The following is a 26,218-nucleotide window of genomic DNA, read 5'->3' as shown; positions in this document are numbered from 1 at the left end:
GCAGCTGGGAACTGAGGCCTCGTGCCTACAGCCACGTAAATGCACCATCTGGGAGGGGGACCCTCCTGCCCAGTCAAGGCTTCAGATGACAGCACCCTTGGCCCACGTCTTGACTGCCATCTCATGAGGGGCTCCAGGCCGGGACCATCTGACTAAGCAGCTCCCAAATTCCTGACCATGGAAACTATGAGATAATAGATCTTGGTTGTTTTAAGACACTAAGTTTTGGATAATTTGTTACACATCAATAAACAATACAAGCACTGACACTGCTTCAGGCACCGGCAACGGAGAAATGGGAAAGGCATGGGAATTACCCCTCGGACTGTTGCATTACAGGGGAATCAGCTCCCGTACAGCACTCATCACGGTGCATTTTATTATTTTTATTATTATTTTATTTTTTGGCCGTGTCGCATGTGGAATCTTAGTTGCCCTAGCAGGGATCAAACCTGTCCCCTGCATTGGAAGCATGGAGTCTTAACCACTGAACTTGCCAGGGAAGTCCCATCACAGTGCGTTTTATATCGCCATTATCCCCACTTCTCAGGCGAGAAAACTGAGGCTCAGCAAGGTCAATGACAGGACCACTTCGTTATTCATGACACAGAGAGACAAGGGCTATGATAGCTGCCTGAATCCAGGGCTGTGCAGTCACAGAGAAGGGAGCTTTTAACTCTCTTGGAAACTGGGGAAGCATAACTCAAAGCTTCTAAGTGGGGGTGGGGGGAGATGGATCTTAGAAATCAGAAGCAAGAGAGGGCTGTGGGAGACTTTATATCTTTAAAAAGTATTTAACAGCAGAAAAACCTCATTGTCTGTTCCATCTTTTCCTTCAAGTCCCAACTCAAATGTCACCTTCTCAGTAGAAGTTTACTGGAGATACTCCCATATGCATTATCTATTTATTGAAAAACATCAAGTCCCTACTGTATACCAAGCTTGTGCAAGGAGCCAGGAACACATCAGGCCAGTTCAGTCTTCAAGAGAATCTGTATCCGGTTGGGAGATGGATTTGCTAATAAGTACGGCAATTTGAGCTCCACAACGGAATATCCAGGGAGATGCTGTATAGCTTCATAGCAAAGAATGCCAACTTTAGAGAAAAACAGATTGGAAGGTGGGGTGGAGGAAGGGTGTTGGGATTCTAATGGCTATACAAAGGAAGAAATCCTCAACCCTTAAAAGATGGTTTCATGGAAGAAGGGACATTTGAGCTGGGTTTTTTTTTTGGGGGGTTTGGGGTTTATTTATTTGGTTGCACCGGGTCTTAGTTGCGACCAGCGGGCTCCTTAGTTGCAGCTCAGGGGCTCCTTAATTGTGGCATGCAAACTCTTAGTTGCAGGATGCTTGTGGGATCTAGTTCTCTGACCAGGGATCAAACCCAGGCCCCCTGCATTGGGAGCTCAGAGTCTTAACCACTGCCCCACCAGAGAGGTCCCTGAGCTACGTTTTGAAGGATATATTAGTGACAAACGCGTGATCATCACATCGTGCTACTTTGTTTCCCAGCTTTATTGAGGTATCATTGACAAATAAAAATTGTATATGTTTAAGGTGTACAACGTGATGATTTGATATATGTGTACAGTGTGAGACAATCACAATCAAGCTAATTAACACATCGATCACCCCACGTGGTTACCATGTTGTGCTATTTTTAATGTGAGAAATAGTGATACACGTAACAAAAGAAGTATCATGTGGGTACAATCACTGTGGCAGATCAGGGCAAAGCTTGTCCCCAGGATTTATTCTCCCCTTCTTTTAGATTAGAACTCCCGTGTTTCAGCTGGAGGTATGGCAGCTGAATATTACTTTTCCGTGTCTCCCTTTTAATGAGATGTGGCCATATGCTTAAGTTCTGGCAGTGGGATGGCAGAGAGAATAAGATACAGAATTTCCTTAAAGGGCATCCCCTTGAAGAGGAAAAGTGTGTGTTCTCTCCTCCTGCTTTCCTCCCTGTTGATCATCACGTGCGTGGCACAGCGTCTCAGACCATGAGTTGAGAGCCACACGTTGGAGATGGCAGGGCAAGAGGATAGAAGGTGCCTGGGACCTTGTCACCAGGAAACCACCATGTCAGTCCCAGGCTCCTTATCCTCAAACTGTTGATAGAGAAGCAAACTTCTATCTTGTTGGCCTTTCTTAGAGCCACCAAGCCTGTGGCCAACAGATATGCAGACATCATGGATTAGCGCCTCCCAAACCATTCACTAGCCTTCTTTTCTTTGCCTTCCTCTGTTACAGAGGCTAGGAGTCTAAAATACTTATCTTGGGAATTCCCTGGCGGTCCAGTGGTTAGGACTCTGTGCTTCCACTTCCAGGGGCCTGGGTTCAATCCCTGGTCAGGGAACTAAGATCCTGCGAGCTGCGTGGTGTGCCCCCCCCAACCAAAAAAAAAACTTATATTCTGAGACTCCCATGCAGCTGGGCATTGCCATGTGACTCTGCTTTGGCCACTGAGATATAAGCAAGATTCCCAGGAAGGACATCCCTTTATGAATTTTTTTAAAACTCACAAAGAGAAAGCTTTTGTCTCTGCCTCCTTCTGCCGACCTGGAGCAGCTGCAGCCTTCTTGTAACCATGAGGACAAATGCTATATGATGAAGATGGCAGAACAGAAATGTGGGAAGGCATCCTTGAGCAATAGAACTGACCCCAGATTTCCTCTCCCAGATATATGGTGTCATGCCATATATATATGGTATATATCTTTATCTTCAAAAGCCACAGAGTCTTCTGTTACCTATAAACAAACATATTCCTGAATGATCCATTATGGAGTATAAAAGCTAAAAAGAACCTTAGAAAGGATCTAGCACAGTTAGAGTCAAAGTATGTTCCTAAGAACACTAGTGTTATGGAATGTTAGTTGGCATGCATATTAAACATGGAGGGCTTCCCTGGTGGCGCAGTGGTTGAGAGTCCGCCTGCCGATGCAGGGGACATGGGTTCGTGCCCCGGTCAGGGAAGATCCCACATGCCACGGAGCGGCTGGGCCCGTGAGCCATGGCCGCTGAGCCTGCGCGTCCAGAGCCTGTGCTCCACAACGGAAGAGGCCACAACAGTGAGAGGCCGGTGTACCGCAAAAAAAAAAAAAAAAAATTGGAGAAGGTATTTGTCAAAGAGCATGGGAAGTTCTGAGTTAACAATGGCAAACAGGTTTTATTTCTGCAGGACTTGTCAGGGCCTTCAGAATGCCAGTGGACCTATGAATCTTTCTAAGGGAGGTATGCCTAAAGCTATTTGACTATAAAACTCCCTTTTACTGGGGACCATTTCTCTGATTAAGTTTTCTCAGAACACACTGAAGGACAGTCCCCATGTTTAGCATATGAGAACCTGAGACCATTAGCTCTCCTGACACCCAATGAAGGATCCATGAGACCGCTATTGTCAGAGGCACACTTTTCTTTGTTTGCTTTTGGCCGAACCACACAGCATGAGGAACTTCCCCGACCAGGGATCAAACCCTTGCCCCCTGCAGTGGAAGCGCAAAGTCTTAACCACTGGACTACCAGGGAAGTCGGCACACACGCTTATTCATGGAGATCACGTGAACTAATTACAGCCCCTCTCTGGAGTTTTCTAAGTCTTCTTTTTCTGTCTGGATGCTGGAGAGATTTAGTAGTCTATGGCCAGGGTTGCAGCCTCATGGGGACACGGGCCTGAAAGGGTCCCCTCCCCACACGCACCCCAAACCTCCATTTCTGGCTGACACTGAACTCTGGGCGGATGGGGGAGTGGGGTGAATGCAAGGTGGGACCTCACTTTCTACCTCCAGCAATTATGGGCCTCTCTCCCAAAGGCCCAGGTCTCCTTGCAGGGGTTCTGGGGCAGGCACTTTTCTCCCTTTGACAGCACGCAGTGCTTCCCAGGCCTGAGCAAAACAGCACTGGTGTCTTGACGTTGAGGGGCTTCAGGACACACCACCCCAGAACATGCCGGTTTGGCATACTGACAATTTTGAGGTAAGGCACTTGGAAAACAGCAGATACCAAAAGAGATCTCCAACCTCCCCTTTTCTTCCTGAAAGCAGATGAAAGATGCCCCGTGAAAGATGAAAGAATGCCTCCCCTATGAAACATGCCCACCCCCTCACCGCCACCACGGCCGCTGGAGGCGAAGAACATTCTTGTCACCAGAGACCAGGCGGGGGGGATGGGGGAGCTTTGAGCCCAAGAAGAGTCTACACAAACTTTGCTGAAATAACGCTTGTCTGCCTTTAGCATCCCCATATATTTCCCTTTTTTTTTTTTTTTTTTGGCCGTGCCGCAAGGCACGCAGGATCTCAGTTCCCCGACCAGGGATCGAACCCACACCCCCTGCAGTGGAAGCGCAGAGCCTTAACCACTGGACTGCCAGGGAGGTCCCAAGCATCCCCAAATATTTTATTTTATTTTAATTTTTAAATGAATTTTATTTATTTATTTATTTTTGGTTGCGTTGGGTCTTTGTTGCTGCGCGCGGGCTTTCTCTAGTTGCAGCGAGCGGGGGCTACTCTTCACTGCGGTGCGCAGGCTTCTGATTGCGGTGGTTTCTCTTGTTGCGGAGCAGAGGCTCTAGGTGCGTAGGCTTCAGTAGTTGTGGCACGTGGGCTCAGTAGTTGTGGCACGTGGGCTCAGTAGTTGTGGCTTGCGGGCTGTGGAGTGCAAGCTCAGTAGCTGTGGCGCACGGGCTTAGTTGCTCCACGGCAGGTGGGATCTTCCCGGACCAGGGCTCGAACCCGTGTCCCCTGCATTGGCAGGCGGATTCTTAACCACTGTGCCACCAGCGAAGCCCCCCTGTATATTTTAGATACTTTTTCATACTCTGTTCAACCGAGTATATAAGCACTTAGGCCTAACTGCTTTCTGAGTCTTCATGTCCATGTAAAAGAATTATTAAGTTATTAAATAAAATGTACACTTGACCCTTGAACAATGCAGGGGTTGGGGTGCCGACCCCTGGGCAGTTCAAAATCCAGGTGTAATTTTGCAGTCAGCCCTCTGTTTCCGTGGTTCCGCATCTGTGGACTCAACCAACTGTGGATCGTGTAGCACCATAGTATGTATTTAGCAGAAAAAATTTGCATACAAGTGGACCTCCGCAGTTCAAACCCATGTTGTTCAAGGGTCAACTGTATATGCTTTTCTCCTGTTAATCTGTCTTGTGTCAATTTAATTCTCATGCCCAGCCGGTGACCCTAAAAGGTAGAGAAAAAGTTTTGCCTCTCCTACAATATTATTCGGCTTAATTAACAGCCATATTTTCTTTTCTTTAAAGTGAAATATCATTAACTTTGCCTTGTATGCTTTGTCCTTAGATGCTGTTCTGTCCATGATAGGACCATAGCCAGGGATCAAGCTTCATCTGAGCAGCTGGCCTGAGTCTTCCCAGGTAGGATCAGTGGGGAAGGTCAAGGTTGAAAAAACTTATCTTAGGAAAAGGGAGTCAGATGTTCAGAGAATGGATCAACCCTGGAGGGAAAGAGGCTGAGCTAAGAGACCAGCCCTGGGGCAAGGGGTTTCCAGGCCCCAGGAGTTGAGACTGGACTCTCTGCCCTCCTTTTCTTCTCTCTCCACCACACTCTTCCTGTTTTCCTTAGTCTCCCTCCTCTCAGCCCCCATCCCATTCTGTTCCATGGCCAGAGGCAGCTCTGGGGGAAACAGGGACATAGCTGAGCCTCACTAGTCACAATACAAGAAAAAGCTAAATCAACTACTGCTCCCATTTATGGAGAAGTTTCCTCAACGTGCTATAAATACAAGCAGACTGAGTTGTATCGTGCTTAGCTTTATTGCTCTCCGCAGATACAGCATTTTTTATAAATTGAAGGTTTGTGGCAACCCTGCATCGAGCAAATCTATTGACACCATTTTTCCAACAGCATTATTTTTAAATTAAGGCATATACTTTGTTTTTTTAGACATAATGCAATTGCACACTTAATAGACTACAGTATAGTGTAAATGTAACTTTTATACACCCTGGGAGAACAAAAAATGTGTGTGACTTGCTTTACTGTGGTATTCACTTCATGGCAGAACCGAGCCTGCAGTATCTCCAAGGTCTGCATAAACTGTTGCACATGCAATGCATATGTATTCAGTATGTATATGCATATATATGCACACATACGTTACGTACATGTATATCCTTTTTTGTCATATATTTATTTACTTATTTATTTATTTATTATTGGCTACTTTTGGTTCTTCATTGCTGTGCGCGGCTTTCTCTAGTTGTGGCAAGCAGGGACTACTCTTCCTTGTGGTGCGCAGGCTTCTCATTGCGGTGGCTTCTCTTGTTGTGGAGTTCGGGCTCTAGGTGTGTGGGTTCAGTAGTTGTGGCACGCGGGCTCAGTAGTTGTGGCATACGGGCTTAGTTGCTCTGCAGCACGTGGGATCTTCCCGGACCGGGGCTCGAACCTGTGTCCCCTGCATTGGCAGGCAGATTCTTAACCACTGCGCCACCAAGGAAGTCCACACATGTGTATCCTTAAGACAACCACTGAGGTAAGCACTGCTATTAGCCCCGTGTGAGAAATGAAGAACTGAGCTACAGAGAGGTTAAGGAACTTGGCCAAGGCCAAGGTGGAGAAGCCCTGGGTTTGGGTCCAGACAATCATGTTCCTGATTCCACCTGCTTAACCACTGTGCAATACACGTAAAGGTTTATAAACGTGTAAGGGGCATCATTCGGAAGTTTTTTTAAACAAGTGCACATTTGATTCGAAATATGTGTGCATCTGGGAATACTTCAAGCCACCAATTCTTCTGATTTCATATTTTTTTAATGCCAAAATATTATACCATCAGAACTAACGGTATTACAGTTCTTAAAAAGAGCACCATATACAAGGATATTAAAATCTCCCAAAGTGACTTTGCAATGAGGAATTGCTAATTGCAAATAAAATTTAAAAGGAGGGGAGGGTGGCTGAGTAAATACAGTCCTGGACATGGGGTGTGTCGGGTGAAGGATTGGAATTCCACAGAAGGCCTTTCGGCGTGGCTGTACAAGTAAAGGGAGCCCTTTGCCTGCTATTTTATGTTTGATCAGGTCCTCCTGTTAATAAACTTGCAGGGTTCCTATTGGGCAAACTCCCAGCCATGCTGTAAAAATGCTTTGTCCCCAGAACATATTTAAATTTCAAATGCATGCCTAATATAATAAGGCCAAGCCTAGTGCGGGTTAAATTCTCTGCATAACTTGAGGGGTTATTTCATTTCACTCCAGCTCTTTGGAGTTCTGCATTTGGGTTTTGTCCACTGCCCCCTGCCCCCAAGCCTGTCTTCCTTTCTCTCTGCAATCTGCTAGTGGCAATTAGCCTAAAAGATATACCTTTGTGCTCTGGTTTGGTTTAAAAAGGCATTAATCTTGGTTATGGGGGATACGCTATGCTAATGTGTGTTTTATTTTCAGCAAGTCTTATTGATCTGCACTTTCCATTCTTCCTTGATCTGCACTTTCCATTCTGCCTTATTAATGTCCAGCAGCCTAACTTTTAAAGGGTCAAATTTCAAAGAGACAACAACCTCTCCTTGGGAAGTACTCCCCCTCATATTTCTGGAAACACAAGTAGACTATTTGGCCCCTGATCCATATGCATGGATGGGTTCATGTGAGCGTCCTGGGGTTTGAGGGTTTGCAATGCAGGCCTGGAGGCTAAGGGTACCCGAAGGAACACTTCTCACTGTACAGCTTTTTTAGAACGCTAAGTGGTGGTAGTGGTGGAGGGATGGGGGGAATGGGGGTGGCGGAAATCAAAAATCACCTCTTCTGAGTTTGAGGATCTCTATCTTCTGTTTTGGGACTATCTAAATTTACCATTTCAATAGTTGCCTGATCCCAGTGCTGTACTGCTATTTATGGAAATTCTAAATGTAGTCACTTCAGTGGCTATTGTTAATGACAGCAACACAAACTTAAAAGGAGAAAGATAAGATCGCTCCAACTTCTGGACTTATCCTTTTCAAATAAATTTCTCATTTTGGAATCATTTTAATTTTACAGAGACATTGTAAAGATGATATTGAGTTCCCACATGCTCTCTTTATCCAATTTCCCCTAATTTTAACATCCTACATTTCATGGTACACTTGACAAAATTGAGAAATTAACGTTAGTAAAATACTGTGAACTAAATTCTAGATTTTGTTATGATTTCATCAGTTTCTCCACTGACTGATGTCCTGTTTCTGTTTTAGGATCTAATCCAGGATACCACTTTGCACTTTTAGCGTTTTCTTTGTTTTAACTCTTATTTTGTTTTCATCACATTGACCTCCCCACATCATTGCGTTTTGTTTTGTGGGGTTTTTTCTTCTTATTGTTTTTGCTATTAATAATAATAAAAAAATCACGGGAGAGCACAATCTTCTGAAAGGAACACTAGAGTCTCTTTATTTATTTCCTAAATGGTGATATGCATCCCACTGGTGGTACACATGAGATAATTTTAGGTGGTATAACAATGAAAGTTTTTTATTTAAATAGTTATATTTTTTAATGGCTTTTAGAAAAATATATAACAAGCCAATAAGTCCATTTTACAGACATCATTTCCCAGGATGAGGCTAAATGTGAAAAAGTGAGTCAATATCAAGATGGCTTAAAGGAAAATATTATGTAAGTGATTGTACAAGTGATTCACAGATAAGGGACGTGCTTACAGGGCTGAAATTTGGAAATACTTGGTCTCTTTCAAATCCTTCCTTACGCACACGAGGAAACTGAGGCCTGTGCCTCCAATGCAAAGATCACTCCTTCCCTGGTGGCCCCATTCCCATGGAGGCCGCCTCTCCGCAGAGCCAGGGTACAGTTCCTGGCTGGTCTGTGTGTCCTGCCAGGCGATGGGTACAGTTACAGGCTTGAGGTCATTCTGGTCCATCAGACATGAGAGCAAACCTGCCAGGGGCTTCAGGAAAGTTTTCTTTTGTCTTAAAAAGGGATGCAGTCATCAATAGTGGGCAGGACCCGTAAGCCATGGCACCTCCACAGAATGAGGAGTTCTACACCACCGTAAAAACGACCAAATCCCACTGTGGAGGGATTGCTAAGGCATGTTGCTATATGAAACAATCTAGAAAAGTATACTGTTGACCCTTGAACAATACAGGTTTGAACTGCATGGGCCCATTTATACGCAAATTTTGTTCACTAATAAATACTACAGTGCTGCGGAGTTCATGGTTGGTTGAATCCGCGGGCACCGGGGATTAAGGAGGGCCGACTATGATTTATACGCGGATTAACCCCTACCTTGTTCAAGGGTCAGCTGTATATAGTATATTATTAACCATCTAAGAAAGGGAGGAGGTACAAATACAAATACATGTTTGCCTATATTAAAAAACAAATAGTGGAAAGATGAAATAAAAACTTTTTTAAAAAACTGGTTACCAACAGGGAAGGGAGGAAAATGAGAAGAGACAGGCCAGAACCTTCTCTGAAAACTACTTTGGTAATTTCACTTTGGTCCCATCTACGTATCTTACATAACTGAAACTTAAATTCAGTTTTTTAAAAAAGCAATCCCTAAAATTTGAAAACAAATTATAAAAAAAAAAAAAGAAAGAAAGAAAGAACCTAACCGTATATTTACTTGGTAGCATAACTACACAGAGAGGAAATATTTCAAGGGACTTAAGTCCCAAACTCCTTCTGAAATGGAGTAGCTCAGATCTCATAATTTGACTGTATATCCTTGGCGGGGTGTGTATGCCCTAAGGACAAAAAACCCCTGCAAAAACAAATCTTAAAAACGATTTTTCTTAATCGTATTGTTGGTGGTCAAGTTGATACTGCTCTTCTTAGACGGTTATGTATATATTGTGGGATAAAGCAAATATTTGTCTCTTAGGTCAAATGATTACCTTAAAAAAAAAGCCTTTTAAATAAAATTTTATTGCAAATTAATATGTATTTATTCTACAAAATGTTGAAGAAGGCAAGTAACCTTAATAAAAATCACCCATCCTCTTATCATTCAGAGATAACCGATATCAGCACTGTATATATATATATTTTTTTGCAGTACGCGGGCCTCTCACTGCTGTGGCCTCTTCCGTTGTGGAGCACAGGCTCCGGACGCGCAGGCTCAGCAGCCATGGCTCACGGGCCCTGCCGCTCCGCGGCATGTGGGATCTTCCCGGACCGGGGCATGAACCCGCGTCCCCTGCATCGGCAGGCAGACTCTCAACCACTGCGCCACCAGGGAAGCCCAGCACTGTATATCTTTAACTCATTTTCTGTGCATGACTCTGTACTTCTCTTACAAAAATGACACCATGCTGAATATATGTTCAGAATATAACCCATTTTTCAATTTTTTTATTAGTGTATGACATTCTTTCCATATCTCTAACCTAAGCGTTTTTCTGCATCTGTTAGTCTGTAAACTCCTTAAGGGTAGGGCCTTCGACCAATATTTCTCCAACTCTATTCACATGCCCCAAACTCAAATTTTGTCATATATGCATTGCACCTCTTCAGTTATGTACTTAATATTTTCCTTTAAACAACTCACATTTTTTTCTTAGCCTAACCTTATGCCATTGTGTTCTTGAAATTAGAGGCTTGATAAACTAGTTATACGTTCTGCTAATATGAATTAATATAAATACATAACTGATAAAATTCAAATGTTCATCTATGTATGGTTCTAAATCACCTTGTGCACAGCCAGAGGTCTGCACCACATTTTGGCAAAGTTCTATAGCATCATATTTAAAGGCTAAATAGAGTTTAGATTTTTTTTATTATTGACTTTGTATATGCGTACACTTTCTATGAGTTTTAATGCTCTTTGAGAGGTGTGCTACCGTCACCACAATCAGGATACAGGAATGTTCAGTCAGCCCGCAAAATGCCCCCCTGCTGCCCCTTTGCAGACTTCTCTTTTCTGGACAGCCCATGATCTCCCACTGTTGGGTCATGGAGTTGTTTCCTAGTTTTCTCTTTGATGATTAACTCACTTCCTTTAAGTATTGTTGTGTTTGAAGCCCTCTGGGATAGCTTCAAATTGTAATCAATCCGGGGTTTCTAAGCACTGATAGAAATATCCAGAGAAACATAACTTATCTATTTTTTTTCTTCTACTTTAAGTTTCTGTATCCCCTCAAAATTTTATGCATTTATAAGCAAGTCATGGTTTCTGTTGTTTCTGAGCACAATTAAACAAAGATAAACGGTATAAACATTTCAAAGATGAAGCATCTTGGATCTAATACACAGTCAACATGGGTGCCTGATTTTGGCTTCGGGATTTTCTGTTCCATTCCCTCAGTCCTTCACCATGCTCTTGTGATAGGCAAGCCACCCTTACATGAATAACATTTCCCAGCACACGTGTCCCCCCTCCACTAGCCTGTTTCCGTGAGAGACATCACTAATCAATCACTGCACTCTTCAACTGATCCCCAGTACAACTCAGAGTCCTTCTCAACCCAGCATTCCAGGCAGTTGGGTGGAGGTAGCAACCACATGAAATGTTTTTGCTCTTCTAATTCAGTCTTAGGTTGAGGTTGAAATAATGTCTCTATCTTGACCTGTTGGGTCTCTTAGCCCACAAGTCTTCAATCCTCACACCAGAGTTCACTTATCCCCACTTGTAGACTCAGCTCCAAGGCTTTACTTAGGGCTGGGAGGAGGATGTAAGGAGTAGCACAAAGTAGTTCTTTGGGGTTATGGAACTGTTCTGTATCCTGGTTGTAGTGGTGGTTACAAAAGTTGATACATGTGTTAAAACTCATCAAACTGGACACCCAGAAAAAGTCAATTCAAAAAATGTTAACACGGGCTTCCCTGGTGGCGCAGTGGTTGAGAGTCTGCCTGCCGATGCAGGGGACACGGGTTCGTGCCCCGGTCCGGGAGGATCCCACATGCTGCGGAGCGGCTGGGCCCGTGAGCCATGGCCGCTGAGCCTGCGCGTCCGGAGCCTGTGCTCTGCAACGGGAGAGGCCACAGCAGTGAGAGGCCCGCGTACCGCAAAAACAAAACAAACAAACAAACAAAAATGTTAACACAAGTGAGTGTGGGTGGTATTATGACAGAGGTGACTTTGAATCTACCCTAATTTATAAACAAACGAAGTATTGAACTAATTTCCAGCTTGGGTGCTCCACCGGGGGTGGTATACATCTCATACGTAAGTGGACTTATGTCCTGACCCCATTGAGGCTGGAAAGTGTTGGTCAAGGGCAAAGAGAACTATCTGGTTTTGAGCTTTTCTATTTTGGTCACAGTTGTTCTCATTTCCTAGCAGACAGGCTCCTTCACAGTAGGGTAGCTGTTAACTAGTCGGGGACCCCAGAGCCTTCCCCTGCCCGCCTCGTTGCACTGTGAACTCTGCTCACACAGGCCTCTCCTTCACTCCTTCGCCACCTTTGGAACTTGGACCACAGGTGTCCTGGAAGAGCCACGTTTCACCCCTTCCCCTCGCTTTCCCTGGTCTGAATCCTGCCCGTCCCTCCAGCTGCCTTTCTGTCCCCCGGCCAACCCGATGACAAGATGACTGCCATTTGAATTCACACAGTGCCTGTCCTGATCTGGGCCAAGGGAAGCCTTTCTGGAAATGGACTGAGTCAGTGCAGGGTCAGTTCTTAGCGGGAAGTATGTGCCCCACATAGTAATTCATTATGCATGCTCAACAGACAACTGGTGTTTATTGGAGCTATTCTAATGACCACCTAAAGCCATGGTTCTCCAAATGTGGTCTCAATCCAGCAGCGTCAGCAGCATCTGTAAACTTGTTATGAATGCAAGTCTTGGGCCCCAACTAAGACTTACTGAATCAGAAACTCTGGGGGTGCTCCCCAACAATCAGCCTCTGCACAAACTCTCCAAGTGATTTTTTTTTTTTTTTTGGCTGCGTTGGGTCTTTGTTGCTGCATGTGGGCTTTCTCTAGTTATGGTGAGCAGGGGCTACTCTTCATTGTGGTGTGCGGGCTTCTCATTGTGGTGGCTGCTCTTGTTGCAGAGCACGGGCTCTAGGCGCGCAGGCTTCAGTAGTTGTATTATGCGGGCTCAGTAGTTGTGGCTCGTGGGCTCAGTAGTTGTGGCGCACGGGCTTAGTTGCTCCGCGGCATGTTGGATCTTCCCAGACCAGGGCTCGAAACGTGTCAGGTGCATTGACAGGCGGATTCTTAACCACTGCGCCACCAGAGAAGTCCCTCTCCAAGTGATTTTTGCACTCGCTGAGAAACACTGAAGTTCGAGAACCACTGGTCTCAAGCACTGGTTTATCCTGACTGCACCTTACAGAGGGCTGTTAAATCCCAACATCCACGTAAGAAATGATGGCATCTTGGACAAAGGGGAAGGAATTAGACTTCATCCTCCGAAGGGAGGAGGGTCAAGGAACTTGCAGGTATATTTTAAAAGCTTCACATTCCCCCTTACCTTGCTTTATTTTTCCTTAGAGTTGTTATCACTCCTGACATATTATGTGTCTATTTCTCTGTATGTTTGCTGTCCTTTTCTGTTCAGATGTCAGCTCCTTGTCTGCCTGGATCGCTCCCCTATCCTTTTGCTTATAACCATGCCTGATGCCTAGTAGGTGCTCAATATATATATTTTTGAGTGAATCATTCACCATGTGGTAATGCCTGTTCCATTTGGGAAAAAAATCAGACTGTTTGCTGGGAATCCAAAGGGAAAAAAATGTCTGCTGACAGAGGAGGAGACCAGAGAGGCTTAAGAAAATAATGCCCTGTAGTGGCGAGTACTCAGTAGCTGAGAGCGCCCAGCAGGGTTGCTTTCCCAGGGGGCTTTGGCTATAGCAAGTCAGCTGTCCAGGAGGATGGGGAACAGCTAATGGAGGTGCCTTAGCATCTAGATCCTGGAATTATTCCTGATCTGTTGTTCACGTGACAGACTCTTGCCTTCTCAAATGGGCTGCTTGTTCCCAAAGAGAAAGGGCTACGTCTTAGTGTCTTGGTGTTCAGTACACATAATGCAGTGTACTTAAAATTCATTGGCTACTTAATTGAGAGACACCAGGCCTGGTGGAATAATAATACAGCTATTTTTTATTGAGTGTAAGCTGGGTGCCAGGTACAGTACTGAATGCTGATGTGCATTGCCTCAAAAAGAGTTGTGTCCATTTTATGATGGGGACACTGAGACCTAGAGAAATAAAAAAAAAGAAGGGTCTGGCACATGGAGGGGACTCAGTAAATATCTATAGAATGATTGGACTCCTGTTATGTGGTTATGCCTCCACATTGTGTACACCCAACCTCTGATTACTGTGTGGAGATTATAATTGGAGTCGATAATTTTTCTTTTTTTTTTTTTGGCTGTGTTTGGTCCTCTTTGCTGTGCGCGGGCTTTCTGTAGTTGCGGTGAGCGGGGGCTACTCTTCGTTGCGGTCCACGGGCTTCTCATTGCGGTGGCTTCTCTTGTTGCAGAGCTCGGGCTCTAGGCGCGCGGGCTTCAGTAGTTGTGGCACGCAGGCCTCAGTAGTTGTGGCACACGGGCTCATTAGTTGTGGCTCACGGGCTCTAGAGCACAGGATCAGTAGTTGTGGCCCACGGGCTTAGTTGCTCCGCGGCATGTGGGATCTTCCCGGACCAGGGCTCGAAGCCGTGTCGCCTGCATCGGCAGGCAGATTCTTGACCACTGCGCCACCAGGGAAGCCCCACAATTTACTTTTAAAGTTAAGGAAAATTTCCCAGATCAGGTGCCTTTAGAATCATGTTATCCTCACCTCCACCTCTGTCCCAGATAGAGTCAATCTACTTAATTGCATCATCCTGAAGGCAGAATCAGATCTCTGTCCCTCCCCTTAATGCCCATCCTTACTATGCTGCTTCACATATATCAGATATTAGACTTTGGGAGGGAGAGGGGCCGGCAATTATAAGGGAAAGTAAGTATTGGCCTCCTTCCTTTATATTTAGAGTGTTCTTTTTAAAAAACAAAAACAAAACAAACAACAACCTGGTTGCACATTGGTATCAACAAAGACCATGTTTAAATTTGGAGGCTGAATTCCTGGTAATTGAAGGGTTTGAATCATTCTCTCATGCTTTCACTCGTGTCTATTGCGCAGTGATTCTGTGCTAGTCATTGTGATAAGCACGAGGGGTACCACAGTAAGAAGACACACTGACCTAGGCCTTTCAACCCACCAGAACAGCAGAGAATTAGAGTTCAGCTCTCCCTTGTCATTAGCTGAAAAAATTATTTTCTAAACGCATCTACCAAGAGCCCCCATGCTAGCCTCTTAGCCACACCTGAGTGGCTTCAAACGTGGCAGCCCCATCCTCTTCCTTGGGGTGCTTGCGATTCTGATAATTCCTCCAGAAGATTCTCTCAGATTTGTCCTCCAGCCATGTCACCTGTTCATTCAGCTTGATGTGACTTGAAATTTCAGAATTTGATTTTATTTTGTGGGACGTATTTATTTTTTAAATTCCAAAAAAAATTCTGTTCATTATTTGAAACTTCAAATATTATGTGAAATATATGGTATAAAAGTGAAAGTCTACACCATGTCCCAGAGAAAGCCACTATTACTAGTTTGGTGTATTTTCCATTAATTTTTTAAAAGGTATAAATTAGCATATATTATTATCTTTTAAGGGAATTATACTCTTCATACTGTCTTTCGACTAGCTTTTTTCTCTAAACAATACATTCTAGACGTGTGCTGTTCAGTACGGTACGATAAGCCTCATGTGGGAATTCAAATTTAAATACATAAAAAATTAAAATTAAACCTTTAGTTCTTCAGTTACAGTTGCCACATTTCAAGTGCCACAAGTGCCAAGTGGCTACCATATTGGGCAGACATAGAACATTTCTATCATCACAGAAAGTTCTATTAGATAGCACTGCTCTACATAACTTTCCGTGTCCATCTGTAGACTTTCTATTTCATTCTTTTTTTTTACCTCATTTTTCTTTGTATGAATATACGTCAATATACTTAATCATTTATACTGATAGACATTGAGTTCGTTTCCAGTTTTTCACAGTTGCGAACAGTGCTGCAAAATACATCCTCATACATGAAATGTGCCTCACTTGTGCCCTGACTCTGCAGAAATGAAATCCCAGAAGTGAAAATGCTCAGTCAAAAGTTATAAAACTCAGTTTAAATTTTCAGTTTTTAAAATAAAACCTTTGTTCTCCAGGAGCTTAGACTGAGAATAGATGTCCCTATTGGTTAATCTGTCTGATTATATATCAAAATATAGGGTAGCAGAAAGGAAAATGGTCTGTGGCTTTGGGTAATTTTACTATCCACAAATTATAGCGGTACAATTTGTGAAGTTGCATCTTAAATGGAAATTTGGTTTTAAAGCCAGTGTGGAAGGTAAAAAACACATAGTCATAAAATTGCCCTCAAAAAATCCCTTAACTTGTAAATAAACGTCATACCTTCTCTTAATAAGTCCGACATAGCCTGTCATTCCTCTGTGGCAGGAAGCACTGAATGTTTAATGGGCCAGAAGCCAGATAAAGAAAGGGCCCCACTTTGGCTATCAATTTTCCCATCCATGAAATAAGTAGGTTGAAACTCCCAAACACATTTCCAGGCAAAATGGTCCATGACTCCCAAAAATGTACTGGCTAGACAATATCCCTTTAGTGACTGCCTGAAAGAAATAAACATAGCACCAGAAAAGCCAGATGTATAAAGAAAGTAAATAGTCATTTGATCATAACACAATGTTTCTCAAGCCACTCACTATTTTAGAATATTCAAATAGATTGTACATACACAGATTTCCACTTCTGGCCATGATGGAATAACAGAGACTAGATTTATCCTAAGTCCTTAACTAATTAAAAAACAAAACCACACTAAATATGTGAAGCCCACCTTTTCAGACATTGGGCAATAGGAAGATCATGACAGGTTGTCTGAGAAAAAGGAAACAAATTAGTGAAACTTTGATTGCTGGATTTCTGCCTGGAGGCACAGTCAAGAGTGCAGAACATTTCTCCAAAGAAGGCATACAGGTGGCCAACAGGCACATGAAAAGATGCTCAACATGACTAATGATTACAGAAATGCAAGTCAAAACTACAATGAGGTATCACCTCACAATGGTCAGAATAGCCTTCATCAAAAATTCTACAAATAATAAATTCTGGAGAGGGTGTGGAGAAAAGGGAACCCTACTACACTGTTGGTGGGAATGTAAATTGGTGCAGCCACTATGGAGTTCCAGTATGGAAGTTCCTTCAAAAACTAAAAATAGAGTTACCATATGATCCAGCAATCCTACTCCTGGGTATTTATGCAGAAAAGACAAAAATTCTAGTTTGAAAAGATACATGCACCCCAATGTTCATAGCAGCACTATTTACGATAGCCAAGACGTGGAAGCAACTTAAGTGCACATAAATGGATAAAGGTGTGGTGTATATATATATATATATACACATATACACACATACATACATACATACACAATGGAGTATTACTCAGCCATAAAAAAGAATGAAATATTGCCATTTGCAGCAACATGGATGGACTTAGAGATTATCATACTAAGTGAAGTAAGTCAGAGAAGAAAAATATCACATGATATCACTTATATGTGGAATCTTAAAAAAAATGATACAAATGAACTTATTTACAAAACAGAAACAGACTCACAGACATAGAAAACAAACTTACAATTATCAAAGGGGTAAGGAGTGGGGAAAGACAAATTAGGAGTTTGGGATTAACAGATACACACTACTATATATAAAATAGACAAACAACAAGGACCTACTGTACAGCACAGGGAACTCTATTCAACATCTTGTAATAACCTGTAACGGAAAAGAACCTGAAAAAGAATAGATACATATAGTACTGAATCAGTTTGCTGTACACCTGAAATTGACACAACATGGTAAATCAACTATACTTCAATTAAAAAAAAAGAAAAAATTTAATATTGTAAATATTAAATACACTTAAATATAAAACAAGAAAAATTAAATTTAAAATATTTTTAAAGAATTAAAGTAGAACCTACACTTGTGTCCACATGTTGCCATTTATGGTGCTCATTATCATTTTGTAAGTCTGTTCACCTCCAGTATTGGTGCCTTCAGAGCAGAAAGATTTCCCTTTCCTTTCATCACCAGTAGACTTGCCATTCATAAACCATCTCAACTTCTATCCATCTTAAAATATCTTGGGCTTCCCTGGTGGCGCAGTGGTTAAGAATCTGCCTGCCAGTGCAGGGGACATGGGTTTGAGCCCTGGTCTGGGATGTTCCCACATGCCGTGGAGCAACTAAGCCCGTGTGCCACAACTCCTGAGCCTGCGCTCTAGGGCCCGTAAGCCACAGCTACTGAATCCACGTGCCACAGCTACTGAAGCCTGCGTGCTGAGAGCTTTTGCTCCGCAACAAGAGAAGCCACCGCAATGAGAAGCCCACGCACTACAACAAAGAGTAGTACCTGTTCACCACAACTAGAGAAAGCCCGCGCACAGCAGCGAAGACCCAACATAACCACAAATAACTAAATTTGTAAAAAACAAAGAAAATAAGGGAAGAGATCTCCCCTCCCTTTAATTTAAAAAACTCTTAATTTCACTTGAATTTTTCAAACATGTTGGACAAAGTTTTTATTTTATAAAATGGTAATACGCTGTTATAAAAACTACTAATACCCCAAATGAAACTGGATGCATGTCATAAGTAGATGATTCAAATTAAGGAGTGCCAATCATGAAAATATATTCAGCAACATGTAACCTTTTTTACAAATAAAAGAAATGTAACAGTAATGAAAAAAAGAATGCAGAGCACAGAGGAAAATATCCTGAACAGCATGGCTATCTCACTAAGCTAAGGAGACAGATATAGGAGTTCAAAAAGTCTGAGGTGACTGGAAGTTGTTGGACAGAATTCCAGAAAGGAAGGAACAACACAGAAAAAGAGCTCTAGTGATCTACATAAGGAATCCTTTTCAGTCTTTGCTGAATATTTTGACATGTGTCCACAGTATTGAGCAAAGAGTGACTGGGAAGCTTTAAGCTGAACAATTCTCAGATCTCAGACAGAGCTGGATATTTTCAAATTCCTGCCATCCCGATTGGAGAGCTCTCAGTGATCACTCAGGATATATAGTAAAGACCACAAAAGGGCCACATCTTAATAGTGAGGCTAAACTACCCCTAGATATCCCTGGACTATTCTAGTTCTTTCCTGACAAAAGTTATAACCAAGCCTCAAAAGTATCACACTGAACTACAAGTAACTTAACTGCCTGCTAGAGCAAAGTCTAACATTCTTCAGAGGAAGGCAATGAAATACAGATATTCAACAATTTAAAATCACAATGTCCAGCATCTAATAAAAAAATTACTAGACAAGCAATAAGGAGGAAAATATGACCCATAACCAGGAAAAATATCAGTCAATAGAAACAGACCCAGAATTGAAGAGATGAGGGAATTTGCAGACAAGGGCATTGAAACAGCTATTATAATAACTCTGTTCAAATATTTAAAGGAAAACATGAAAAGTGGGGAGAGAAGTGAAAGATAAAGAACTAAAAGGAGGGCTTTCCTGCTGGCGCAGTGGTTAAGAATCTGCCTGCCAATGCTGGGGACACGGGTTCAAGCCCTGATCCAGGAAGATCCCACATGCTGCGGAACACTTAAGCCCGTGCACAACTACTGAGCCTGTGCTCTGGAGCCCTCAAGCCACAACTACTGAAGCCCACACGCCTAGAGCCCGTGCTCTGCAACAAGAGAAGCCACCACAATGAGAAGCCCATGCACCACAGTGAAGAGTAGCCCCCGCCCGCAGCAACTAGAGAAAGCCCACGTGCATCAACAAAGACCCAACTCAGCCATAAATAAATAAATATATAAATAAATTTATTTTTAAAAAAGAAATAAAAGGAACTGCTAGTGGAAAAATTACTGTACGATATTAACAGTTTTTTAGATACTGCAGAAGAAAAGCTCAACGAATGAAGACATAGCAATAAAAACCATCCAAATTGAGAGACAGAAAAGACAAAAGATTGAAAAACATGAACAGAGTCACAGTGACCCATGGGACAATATCAAGTAGTCTAACATATGTGTAATTGAGGTCTCAGAATAAGAGGAGGGAAGGAGGCATGCAGAAAAAATATTGGATGAACTAAAGGCCAAAGTTTTTCAAAATTTGGTGAGAACTATCAATTCACAGAACCAAGAAACTAAATGAACCCAAAGCAGGATGAAAATAAACCACAAGAAGATATATTATCAGAATCAAATTCCTGAAGTTTTCCTCCGCCATTCTAGTGTGTGCAGCCGACTCTGTTCCTCACCATGTCTTCTCATAAGGCTTTCAGGATCAAGTAATTCCTGGTCAAGAAAAAGCAGAATTATCCCATTCCTCAGTGGATTTGGTTGAAAACTGGTAATAAAATCAGGTACAACTCCAAGAGGAGACATTGGAGAAGAGCCAAGCTGGGTCTATAAGGAATCGCACATGAGATGGTACACATATTTATGCTGAATCAAGGTCATTTGCATCTTACCATCTCACCCTGAAAACCACTACTATCTGGACAACTGGATGTATTTTATTGGGAAAATGATTTTTCTCTGTTTTAGTTTATCTGCACTAGTAGTTTGGCTCATAAATAAATATGTGAGAATCTTTTGTTGGAAACAAAACCAAAAAAACAAATTCCTGAAAACCAATGGCTAAGAGAAAATCTTAAGAGAAAGCAGGAAAAAAGAAGTCATTGAATATACAGGAAGAAAGAGTTACATTTCTTGTCAGACATTATGCAGGTCAGACACAATGGAAGTGCTGAAACTGTCAACCTAGAATTCAGTGAAGATGTCTTTCAAAAATGAATGCAAAATAAAGATCATTTCAAACAAACAAAAATGAGAAAATTTGTCACTGGCAGAATGCACTGCAAGAAATGATAAAGAAAATTTCTCAAATGGAAGGAAAATGATACCTGATAGAAAATGGGATTACACAAAGGAATAAAAAAATGCCAAAAGTGATAAATATATGGATAAATATAAAATACTTTTTTCCCCTTTTTTTTTTTATTTTTATTTTTTTGCAGTACATGGGCCTCTCACTGTTGTGGCCTCTCCTGTCACGGAGCACAGGCTTCGGACGCGCAGGCTCAGCGGCCATGGCTCACGGGCCCAGCCGCTCTGCGGCATGTGGGATCTTCCCGTACCGGGGCACGAACCCACATCCCCTGCATCGGCAGGTGGACTCTCAACCACTGCACCACCAGGGAAGCCCTTCCCCTCTATTTTTAATGTCTTTAAAAGATCATTGGAAAAAAAAAAATCATTGAAGTACAGCATGGATAAAGGGAAAAAAAAATTTTATAAGGGAGAAACCTAACAAATACTACCTCTGATAGGCACTCAAAGTTAACATAAACTGTGTTGATAGTTCGTACCCTTGATGTGATGAGAATGGCTTTACTGCCATGGTCTTCCTCCCACAAACATATGACATCAGACAAACCCCAGTTGAGGACATGCTACAAGATACCTGCGCAGTAGTCCTCAAAACTGTCAAAATGAAAAAACACGAACAGTCTGAAAAATTGTGACAGCCAAGAGGAGCCTAAGAAGACATGACACTAAATATCATATGATATCCTGAATAGGGGTCCTCGCACAGAAGAGAGACATCAAATAAAAACTAAAGAAATCTCAATAAAGCATGCACTTTAGTTCATAATTAAGTATCAATATTAATTCGTTAATTGTAATAAATGTACCATGCTAATGTAAGATGTTAATAATGGGGGATACTGTTTTTACTGTTTAAAGTAAAATTGACTGTTTAAAGCAAAAATGTCAAAGTATTTTAACATTTATAACCAAAGTAGTAATAAAGTTTATGACAAATAAAGCACAAAAGACATGTGGGGGAAATGGAAATATCTTACTACAAGTATTGTATTTGATGGTGGACTGCAATGCATTAAAATACATATGATAAACCCTAGAGCAACCACTAAAAAATAAAAAGATATAGCTAATAATCCAACAGTGAAGATAAAATGGAATCCTAAAAAATAACTCAATTAACCCAAAAGAAGGCAGGAAAAAAGAAATACAGAGAAGATGAGACAATAGAAAACAAAGAGCAAGATTGTGGACTTAACTCCAATCATATCAAAAATTACTATAAGTGTAAATGACCTAAATATTCCAATTAAAAAGTCAGAGATTGTCAGCCTACATAAAAAGGCAAGACTCGGGCTTGCCTCGTGGTGCAGTGTTTAAGAATCTGCCTGCCATTGCAGGGGACACAGGTTTGAGCCCTGGTCCAGGAAGATCCCACATGCCACAGAACAACTAAGCCCGTGCACCACAACTACTGAGCCTGCGCTCTAGAGCGCACGAGCCACAGCTACTGAGCCCACATGCTGCAACTACTGAAGCCCACGCACCTAGAGCACATGTTCCGCAACAAGAGAAGCCACCGCAATGAGAAGCCCATGCACCGCAACGAAGAGTAGCCCCCTCTCACCACAACTAGAGAAAGCCCGCACGCAGCAACGAAGACCCAACGCAGCCAAAAATAAATAAATAAAATAAATAAATTTTTTAAAAAATACATCATGTTAAAAAAAAAAGGCAGGACTCAACTATATGCCATCGCCAAGAAACCCATTTAAAATATAAAAATATAGAGATTAGAAGTAAAGAATTGAAAGAGATACACAATGCAAACACTAAGCAAAATAAAGCGGAGTGGCTATACTAATTTCATACAAAGTAGACTTCAGTACAAGAAATATTACCAGGGATTAAATGGGACATTTCAAAGTGAAAATGGGGTCAGTTCACCAAATGACATAATGCTAAATCTGTATATCCTTAGTAACACAGAACTGAAAGAATAATACAGGTACATAGTACAGAACTCAAAACAAAAAAAAAATATGAATTGTTTGACACACTGACTGGGAGTTTATCTGTGAGATAAATTTCTATAAATGGAAGTGCTGGGTCAAAGTACATATTGATAAAAATTTGATGGATACTGCCTAACTGCTGTCAAGGGGAGATGGTGGGGTAAAGGAACAACTGCTGTTAGCAATAACCTAATAAGAATAAGAATAATAGCTAAGGAACTTCCCTGGTGGCACAATGGTTAAGAATCCACCTGCCAATGCTGGGGATGCGGGTTCGAGCCCTGCTCCGGGAAGATCCCACATGCCGTGGAGCAACTAAGCCCGTGCGCCACAACTCCTGAAGCCCATGCACCTAGAGCCCGTGCTCCACAACAAGAAAAGCCACCGCAATGAGAAGCCTGTGCACCGCAATGAAGAGTAGCCCCCACTCGCCACAACTAGAGAAAGCCTCCGCAGCAACAAAGACCCAACACAGCCAAAAATAAATTAATTTTTTAAAAAAGAATAATAGCTAAGATTTTTTTGAATACCTACCATGTGCCATACTGTTCTCATTTATTAACTTTTTACTCTCATGAGGGAGGCACTCTGCTCTCTCCCATTTTATAGAAGACTTCTGGGCTAGCAGATTGTAAAAGGGAGTGTGAGTGCAGGGAGGGCAGATACTGCAAGTTATGTTTATCACAAATCCTGGAAATCTTCGCTTATACACATCTTTAAGTTTTCCTGTGTGACTGGGTAGCTAAAAATGGAGAATAGAGTAGCCAATTCATCTTCCACGACTCTCTCAGAGGATTGCTTTGCTTTGCCTTGCATTTTAGCTCTAGAGGCTGGAAACTGCCTTCCAATACAGTTTTCTTAATGGACATTGAAATGTGAATTTCATGTAGTTTTCATGCATCATGAAATAATCTTCTTTTGTTTCTCAACCATTTAGCCACAATAAAGTGCTTCACCTCAGTTGAACTCCATACCCCTCCCTTTCCAAGATTTTCACCTCAGCACCACCACCCTGCCCCCACCCAGCTTAACATGCTTCCTTCTATTGTGAAAAGAAAATTCCATGAATGCAGAAGCAGAGACTCATGAATTTTCTTTTTTTTCCTCCTCAAGGTGCTTACCTAAGATGAGCTTTGTGATTGGAATGCAAAGGGGCATCAAACGGACTCCCAATCGCATTAGGGAAGATAAGCAGTTATCAGATGGTTTGACCGATTGGGTGGTTAAGTATTTTCCTGAGGAAGCCACTTTCAGTATTGCCTTCAGAGGGGCTTAACAAACTGGTTCTCGCCTCCTAAAGTTATGGTTGCTAACTTTTGCTTTTGGTATACTAATTTTTTTTCTGATCAGTTGCAGCCAACACAGGTTTTGATTTTACAAATTAAAAGGGCTGGAAAATCTCCCAATTATTTTGCCCACCAAGGCAATCTCCAAATCACTGAATGTGCTCGCCACTGTAATAACGGGTCATCTGTTTTCTAAAATGAGAGTATGGGACAAAATAAGTTTCTTTTAGGACTTTCTTTCAAGATGAAGTCTTCCATTTCTAAAAGTAAAATTCTAAGCTGAATTGAGAGCCACTGGCAATGCCTCCTAAAGTGAAAATTCTTGGGGACTTAAAAAAAAATTCTCAACCGCCCCCAAAACATACTAATCATTTTTAATCAACTTTTTCTTTTCTTTCTGACTACAGACATTCTCAGCATTTGGAAAAGCCCATTCACTGGACAAGTTGTAATATTCCTTATAATCATAAAAATGACAAGGATTTTAAAAGCCAGATGCCAACCCAGTGAGAGAGAGCTTAACAGGACTTTTGGGCTGAGAAGCCCAGGGAGATTTTGAGTCTGCAGTGAGTAACTTGAAGGGAAATCCTGACTCCAATTATAAAGCAAAGACAAAATCCCCTCAATCCTTTCAATACATCCAACTTCTCTGGCCAAATTGTGTTCTTTCTCCTCCCCACACCCTACCCCCTCCAGCATTTCCATAAACAATATGGCTATCGGGCCAAGCCTCTTGGTCAGCAAATAAAGGCAGAGAGCTAAGTAAATTTGCTTCCCAGCAATTATTTTTGTGAGGTCACGGAGTTAAGCATTAAAAGAATACTACTGCGGATGGGGGTATTCAGTAACTGTATGATTTGTGCTGCAAAACCGACAAAAGGAGCCAGCCACTCTCCTACTTTTATACCCACAGAAATCATTGACTATGGGGTCTTTGTTCCCTAAATTCATCTAAGAGGAATCTTTCACATGAACGCCCCTGCATTCCTGCTAATCCCCTCCTGCACTCTGCTTCCCAAAGAAAGTCCATTTGGTCATTTGGTCTGAGTCTTCACCTGCAATTTATCGGGATAATTATGACCTGAAAAGAAAAGAAAGAAAATAAAGCAAGAACAAAGAAAAAAAAATAAAGAAAAATCCACCAAGATCTTTAGTATCCATAGCGGGACGAGCAAACTTTTTCTGTAAAGGGGCAGAGTGAATATTTTTAGCTTTGCGACTCCTACAGTTTCTGTGGTGAGACTGCCCACCAATGTATGAGGAATAAAAACAGTCCCCGAAATCACTTAAGTAAATGACGGTGGCAGCTGGGTTCCAATAAAACTTTATGGACACCGAAATTGGAATTTCTGTAATTATGTGTCATACAAGTAGTATTCTTTTGATTGTTTCTTGACCATCTAAAAATGTGAAAACCATTTTTAGCTCATGGGTGGATTTGGTCCAGGGACTGTAGTTTACAGACCCTTGATCTAGAAGAATCTGGCCTTGGAAACCCCTTTTGGTCTGAATGATGTCGTTCATATTTGATGGGTCTTGCTCTTGTCACAGGCAGGTATGTACACTTGACAACACAGCTGGACAATGGTTTCTGGATTTTAATATCCTATTCGAAAACGTAGTGCGGCATTCCAGGAATTTAAGCCAGGAAACTGGACTTCATGCCACATACACTGAAAAATCCTCACCAGGCTTTTTTTTTTTAATTTATTTTTGGCTGCATTGGGTCTTGGTTGCTGCGTGTGGGCTTTCTCTAGTTGCGGCGAGCGGGGGCTACTCTTCGTTGTGGTACGTGGGCTTCTCATCGCGGTGGCTTCTCTTGTTGCGGAGCATGACGCGTGGGCTTCAGTAGTTGTGCCTCACGGGCTCTAGAGTGCAGGCTCAGTAGTTGTGGCACACGGGCTTAGTTGCTCTGCAGCATGTGGGATCTTCCTGGACCAGGGCTCGAAACCGCGTCCCCAGCATTGTCAGGCGGATTCTTAACCACTGCGCCACCAGCGAAGCCCCTCACCAGGCTTTTAATTACAAATTAACCCATCCAAATCCTAGGAAACTTAGCATTCTGGTT

General features: G+C 42.3%; 1 pseudogene; it reads left to right on the top strand.

The window, feature by feature from the left end:
* The first annotated feature begins 5,389 nt into the window (after window positions 1-5,389).
* Window positions 5,390-23,861, top strand: LOC149747515 (large ribosomal subunit protein eL39-like; annotated as a pseudogene).
* Window positions 23,862-26,218: the final 2,357 nt, after the last annotated feature.

The sequence above is a fragment of the Delphinapterus leucas genome, chromosome 15 (genome assembly GCF_059928025.1).
Source record: "Delphinapterus leucas isolate spDelLeu-1000000601 "Yukka" chromosome 15, BTC_Dleu_Yukka2, whole genome shotgun sequence".
NCBI lineage: Eukaryota > Metazoa > Chordata > Mammalia > Artiodactyla > Monodontidae > Delphinapterus > Delphinapterus leucas.
This window is presented reverse-complemented; position numbering and strand designations above follow the sequence as displayed.